The following is an 8190-nucleotide window of genomic DNA, read 5'->3' as shown; positions in this document are numbered from 1 at the left end:
AAGATTTATATACAATAACATCAATGTTGATGATCTAAACATATATGAAATTTTTCATTATTTGAAGATCAACACATGATACATATGTGTATGTAATCCCCCAATTTCAACTTACCTCACAAATTGAGCTCTATGAATGAGTGAGATGTGTATTTATTTGTGCGAACCTACCTAGATTCATTCCCCCTAAACCGAGTTACAACTTTCTAAAATTCAAGTGTAAGTTCGAACATTTCTGGTATCACTACGCCTAAATTACACATTGTCTCAATTAAAGTGGATATATATAAGTGGAAGCTTGGGAATCCACAAAGCGATTTTCACATTGTAAATATTATATATTCTCATTTGTGGTAGTAATTTCAACATGATTCGGAAATTGAGATTCAAACACAATAGCATCAATATCGGTGTTAAAGTTCAAAATTTAACAGTTTAGAGAAATGTGAATAAACAAATTGTTACTAAAATATGACAAATAATGCAAAAGTTAAACTGTGTTACCAACTTAAGTTAATATTCCAATCAAACTAAGTAAAATGAGCTACTAAAACTAAGTGAGAAAACAAACAGTACCAAGTCAACGTGATATAATAAAGTGCAACATATCAGTTCATATAAGAGCATATTAATTAAGCATGTAATATAACTGAAAATAAATAGAGGCGAAGATTTAATTATGGAAGTTCAAGCACTAAAATTATATGTTTCTCTTTCTTCTGTTTCCAAAATGATTTCACTAGAATATTATATTGAGGGTTATCAGGTGGCAACGTTGGGTGTAGTTTTGGAATACGTAGGAGAAAATGCATTGTAGTCGGGGATTCACCGTTTGCATACTTGTGAGATATTATATGTCATCTGCTGAGTTAATAGTGTGAATAGTATCTGGTCAGAACAAGAAATATGTTTTAGAGAAATGTGTTTTTTAAGTTGCAAATAAGATGTCACTGTTATTACTCAAAGATATATCACAACGTTTTAAATTCATATGCAACTCTCGATATATCCATGGTTGCAGATTAAGGTTCTTGCAGGCACTATCAGTGATATATAGGGGATCATGGGGCGATGCTACTAGACTGTCCATGGTCCGATGGGTGCAATCAGAAATGAATTCAGACATTCTTTAACAAGGTTTTGATGAAAAGAATATGGCTAATTAGGGTAAGCTCGAATAAGAATAAATGTTATTCTGAATCACATAGAGATGTAAATCCACAGCTAGCTGTATCCTTGAACTATTGAGGGTCACACAATTATTGGCTTATGTGTTCCAGTTGAAAACGTCAAAGTCAATCAATTGAATTTGGTGACTATAGTTTGATGGAAATCAAACAGAAAGCTTATAAAAGATTTTATAAGTTGATTTTATAAGATGGAAGAAATGGAACTTAGCTTAGCTGTTAATTCATTAATGAGAGTGGAATGCATATTTTGCTGAAGGGGTTCACAAAACTGGTCGGTGCCAAATATGGACAATGAAAATTGAAAATTTACAATATCAAAATTTTCATAAAATATAAACAAGATTTTCAATTTTCATTATATGAACAAGATTTGTATCTTGGTACATAGACGTCGGATCGTCGATCGAAGTTATAATGAGTTCTTAATTATTAATATAGTCTCCAATTGTAGACTTAATTTAACGATCAAAGACGGAGATCCTTCGAAAGAGATAAAAGAAGGGTCATCTCCGGTAATCTCGAACTGGTTTGGAGTCCAACGTAATATACAATATACGCGAAGGTAAAAGTTCTAAAACACCTTATGGATTATTTTTAAATACATACGAAGCTCAAGAAAAGTTTCGAGTGTCAAAACTAAAATATTTTAAATTTTCACTGTATCTTGGGTGCAAGAAAATGATGCCCAACAAGCATATCTTCCACAACATCGACACTTCGTTCGTCTCTAAATGAAAGAACCGATGAGAAATCTGATGCACTTGCCGTGACCACACTCCACTAAATGCTGGCTGGCTTTACTTGGCACGTAATGCGATATCGAACTCATGCACTCATGCAACTAGACATTTGATCATCAGTTTCTTTATCAGTTGTTAGAGGAATATACATGGATCCTGATATATTTTTGATTACGAATAAGTCCAAGCTTGCACCGCTAGCCATATAATCAAAAAATGTGTTGTGTCCAATGGTAGCCGTTCGGTGCCCCTTTTGAGATTGCATCCCAGGTTAACATGGAAAGCGTCCTCTTCATATTTATGGTTACATCTCCCTTTAAAGATGTTACTGATCCCGATCCAAACACTTCGATTGAGTTCCTTGGTTTCAGGATTTGGAGATGTTTCTTGACTGCTAAATGTCACGCTCCGAGACCGGGGTTAGTCGACACCGACGTTGTTCATCAATCACACAATCGAAAAACAACCAGCCTTGTAGCACAGGATAAACCGAAACAGTTTATTTCATAAATTCCAAAATAATATTGTCTTTACAACTGAAAAAAATAATGCGAAGGCGTTTTACAAGGGATTAAAAACATGAAAAATTTGAAAACACAGCTACTACTGATCTCGTGAATTTACCAGCCCCAAAATTGTTCTGACTCCTCTTCGTCAACCTGTTCTTCAGATTTATCTAGGAGGGGAGAGTAGGGGTGGCTGATATGGTTGTCACTCAGAAAGTGGGGGCTGTTCGAGCACAACATAATAAAAATGCAAAAAAAATTTTAAACACATACCATGCACAACATGACTCATATCATATGCATACCCTTGACCAGACACTGAGATTCCTCTACTTTCTATGATTGACTGTTATCAGTCCCTAATTTTTACTCCTCTAAGGGGCAGACCATATAGCGGTTACATCCCCACCGCGTAAGGGTCATATCATAGTTGGGATTCCCTCCCATATCAAGTTGAATCCTCACAACGCCAACACATACCTCATGCAACAATCGTAACCAGAAGGGGATAGAAGAAGAATTTGCACTCGATCGAATTTTCAAAAACGAAAATTGACATAACCAAAAATTAAACATTTAAAATAAGCCCACTTACCTTGGATCTTGCTCAAAGAAAAAACGTGAAAAGAAAGGGGTTTTTGCACAGGATTTTTCGAATTCCTGCTCCGGATATGTACTGCAACAGCGCTTCGATACTCGGCAGAAATAAGAGAGCAAAGCCTCGAAAATTTTGTTTATAAAATGAGAGATGATTTCCTTAATAACAATACACTCTATTTACAGGCCAATTTGAGGAGACAAAGAAAATAAGATATTATTTTTTTACATATAATTGGTTCAATTGTTTCTTCATGAATGACCCAAGTCTTGCATCTTGAACTCCATCTTTGACAATCTTGCCAACAGATTTGATTCTTCTGCATAAAACAAATGTTGTTCATAATTAAGTTTTCTGAATTGTAGTAAAATTTTATATTTTGTTACCAAGTATTTTGACATATATGGTCAAAATACTCAAACTTGGTAAAGTAATAATTTCATTGGCACTGCTTTCACTTATTGCTCAATTTGATCTCGATTATGAGAAGAATTTTATCCCAAGATTTTCATCAATATTGTGGACGTTGAAATCAACTTTATACATGTTTAAGTATTATCTCATTTTTCAATCCAAAGTTTTGCTTGTTTTTCTAAACCTGTAAAAATAACAAAAATAATACAATTATACAACACTTATATTTTTTATACAAGTTGTTATAAAATTTATAAAACTTAAATATTTATTACACTTTAAACTATAAAATATTATACAAAACATTTAATAAATATACATTTTTTTTGTTAATCAGGTGTCCTATCATGCAAATGGGTAAATATATGATGATTGTGCCGAACAACCCTTCCTCGAAGTTTTCAAGTGATGATCATTCACCGAGAGGAAAAGTATGTGGTTATGATTGTACATCATTAGTACTTACGACTCGGAACAACACTGAGGCTCTACTATAACGTCCCGAAAATTTTAAGGTCCACGTGAACCACATGCATGCAAGTTATTAAATCTTATGTATTTTAATTAAATTGTTTTAATTTCATGAATTAAATATAGTTTGAATGTTTACACATTTAAAATGTACTTTTCTACATGATTGCATAAAATTATATTTTTAAAGGTTGTCTGAGATGCAATCGAGGAACAGAAACCGATGGCTGAAAAATGAAAAATGTTTTTATTAAATAATTGTTTTTAATTATTTGAAATAATGTTGATGCTTTTTATTATTTTTAAAAATAAGGAGTTTTGAAGTGATTTTATATGCCGAGACATAAATTTTATCGGTATATGATTTTCTACAAAAATATGTACGTTTTGACAATCCGACTAATAATTTAACAAACTTTACTAGATGAAATATTTTATTAAAGCACTAATGGGCTTATTGGTTCTAACTAACTTTGTTAATGGGCCTAAGCTATTACTAGTATTTTAATTAAATATAAATTACTAAACCACCCCTCCCTCACCCCTAAACAATTACAAGGACTCTTTTCTCTCAACACAATCACACGGAACACACCAAAATCAAGCAAGGAAAGCTTCGAAAATTCTAACGTAAATTCACACAAGGTCTCTCGTTGTCGTTCTTCGCTTTGTCAACGGATATTCGTGCGTTAAACATGCAAAGACACGTCATATTCTCTCTTTTACTCATCATCACACCACAATATTCACATAAATATGATTTGCATGAAAAAAACATGTCCCCTTTTTATTTATTTTCGTTTTTGTGCAAAACATGAATTTTAAAGCATGTTATTTGATCCAAAACATGATTTATATGTACGTGAAAGTGCTGCCATGATTAGGGATTGGTTTTGGAACGTTTTTACACGATTTAAAGAGTCCTAGGATGCACTCCACCCGAGGGCAATCACGCGGTGCAGCAGCTGTGCACAAGTGATGTGGCTCGGACAGGGGGCTTAGTGCTGGGCTAGGGCTAGGCTAGGTCTCTAGGATCCTAAGAGGGTGCACAAGGGACTGGGTCAGGGGCTGGCTCGGTGGTTAACGTCCTAGGTGAGTTGCAAGAGTCCTAGCACTTGTAGGAGTCTCGGCCGCAGCTTCCTTCCGATTTCTGTGGCTTCAGCTGGAGATAGGGTCAAATCCTAGGGGTCCAGAGGGTTCATGAGAGTCGATGGGGGTCTGATCCGAAGATGGTTCACGGTGGTTCGAGCATGGCTCGATGAAAAAGTGAGATGGCTCGAGGGTTTAGTGCATGGTTCGAAACTAGGGTTTTTAGGGCTAGAGTTTGAAACATGGTTCAGCGGGGGTTAATTATGGTTCATGAGGGCAAAACAAATATTATAAGTCTATGTTTTAAATTTGGAAAATTTATATTAAAGTTTGAATTTAATTCGGGATTAAAACACATTAATAATTCATAATTAAAGAATAAATGAAAAGCCATCAATTTAAGCTAAATAAAATATGAGAAATTTAATTTAAGCTTAAATAGTTATTTGGGATGGTCTAGAGTCAACGGAAATAAGAAAAAGTCAAAATCGTGAAATTTTACGTCTAGGGGTAAAACAGTAATTTTAGACCTAGAAAATAGTAAACGTCATGACAGTGTTATGAATGCTGTTTTATATGTTAACATTGTTATTTTAAATGTTTATAGGATTTTTATGATAAAATATTGATGCTAAAAGATAAGTTGCATGCTTGGTTTAAAAGAAAAATGATATTTATATGCATGAATTTTATAAAGTGTTGGAAATATGAAATGTTGAAGGATGTGAAGTAATTGTGACTAATACGAATACGATGATATGTTAATACGTAAGGCCAAGACTCAGTTGACGGGTGAGAGTGTAGCTGATGTCCTCGCCGCCTAGTACTGTGGTTACATGCAGATGGATCCATCGCCCCAATACGAATGCGAAAGTCACAATTAACGATCTGAATTCAACGATGAATAAATACATATACGTATATGATGAATATGAATATGTTGATGATGATATGAATATGAATATGTTTATGTTGATATGGAAAATGTTTTAAGTTTATGCATGATTATGAAAATGTTATTTTACATAAAAGTATTTTCACTGTTGCATGTGATCTGTATACGTATTATTTGTTATCAAGAATATAGTGTGTTGAGTCTTTAGACTTACTAGGTGTGATTGATGCAAGTGATTGTGATATTAATGTTGAAGGAGGTCTTGATGGATAACTTTGCTGGACTGAAAGTGCGCATAACTCGAGGACCAGCGCTTGTTCTTCCGCACTTATGACTTATGTTTATCATTTAGGGTTTTAAGTTAATGCTAAAGATATTTTTACGAATTTTATTATGCTTTTGAGTGGTTTTTGAGATGTTGATAGAGTTGGCTTTATTTTGAAATATTGCTAAGTTAGGATTTGCAAATGTTTGACGATTTTATGCTTTGACTATTTCTTTTGGATTTTAAATATAGTTGGATGTTTTATTTTTAAAATGATGCAAAATATTTTAAAGTATATGTATCTGGGATGTATTCGGCCGAAATTAATAGGATATAAAAAAAATTCTAGTACTTTTTAAGAAAACGAGTAGTGGACGTTTCATCTACATACTAGGATTGTGCTTTGACTTGTTTACCGACTTCATGAGGGTCATAAGGTGACGAGGTTGGGTGCAATTGCGACATATGTAGGAGCCAGTGCATTGTAGTCGAGAATTCACCACTCACCTACGGGTGTTGATATCCTATGTGATATAACGAAACCGTTGTGCATTAGATCTTTGGCCAGAGTATAAGATGTACATTAGGGACAAAGATTCTCTGGTTGTACATGCGATGACACTATGAATATTTCATGAATGTATCACATAGCTATCGAATCCAATATGCAACTCTCGATGAACACGTTAATCATACCTGATTGGTTCTTGCAGGCATTATCATTAATACTTTGAAAATCATGCGACGATGCTACTAGACGCTCTTACCATGATTCAATGTATTTAATAAGAAAATTGTTTCTGATATTCTCATGATCAAATGTTCGTACATAGAATGAGGCAAATAAGGGTAAGCCTGAATAAAGGACAATGTCCTGAATCACAAAGAGTTATGAACCCACATCTAGTTGTATCCTTGAACCATTGAGAAGTCACACAAGCACTGAATCATATGTTCCTGTTGAGACAATAAATTCAAGGAGTTGAATTTATATAAATTTGTGAGATAATAAATTCAAGGAGTTGAATTCATAAAAATTAAAAGTTTAAAATATTAAACTCAAATGTTGAGTTTATAAAAATTTAATTAAATGTAATGAGATATATGTACAATGGGCTTGTAGGAGTACAAGTCCAACATGCTAATTAATTGAAGTTCTTAATGGACATTGAAGTATGAATTAATTAAACTAATTGAACTAGTCAAATTTAATTAACTAAACTCATTAATGTTAATTAAAGAACCCTAAACCTATAATTAAGAAATTTAGGTTAAGGATTCAATATTAAGAAAGGAGGCAACAAATCATAGCCTCCATTCATGCAAATTTCGAAATTCTCTCCTTCAAAATACTCCAAAATTTCGGCCACCTCCAACAACTTTTAGGATTTGAGCTAACCTTTAAATAAATTTTTATATCAACATTAAATATCTTCTAAATTTTATAGTGTAATTTAGAAGAGGAGTAAACACTCTATTCGTGGACTAGATTGGAGAATTGAAGAAAGAAGACTTTAGAAGATTGTTTGTAGGGAATATTACAAGAGCTATTTTAGTCAATCTCGGAATAATTGGTGCCAAGTAATCAGTTCACTGAAGGTATATTAATAAACACCCTATGAATGCTTAGTTTTGTTCAAACATACGAGTGTCCAAAAACGTTATTGAAAGTCAAATTAAAAATATTAAAACTTCTGTTGTGTTTTGGACACGAGAAAACTGATTCTCAATATAAAAGTTTCTTTTGTCACAAGATTTGGTGGTGGGATAAACGCGACAGTATCGACACGTTCTGATTAAGTTCGGGTAGTATGTTGTTCCATATGCAACCATTTCGTTAACGCAAACATCTTTTCAGTGGAAACAAGGCTCTGGACAGCCAAATCGAGCGAAAATTCGTCGTCCTCCGAAGGTCTTTTTCTATTTCCTTTGGGTTCTGAATCTTGCGAGGCTTGTAAGTAATGGAGCTTGGCTATTCCAGCTGCTTTCCTTAGAGCACAAACTTGGGGTTCTCAGCTTGGC

This window comes from Primulina tabacum, chromosome 16 (assembly GCF_025594145.1).
Source record: "Primulina tabacum isolate GXHZ01 chromosome 16, ASM2559414v2, whole genome shotgun sequence".
In the NCBI taxonomy this organism is placed as follows: Eukaryota; Viridiplantae; Streptophyta; class Magnoliopsida; order Lamiales; family Gesneriaceae; genus Primulina; species Primulina tabacum.
Note: the sequence above shows the minus strand (reverse complement) of the source record.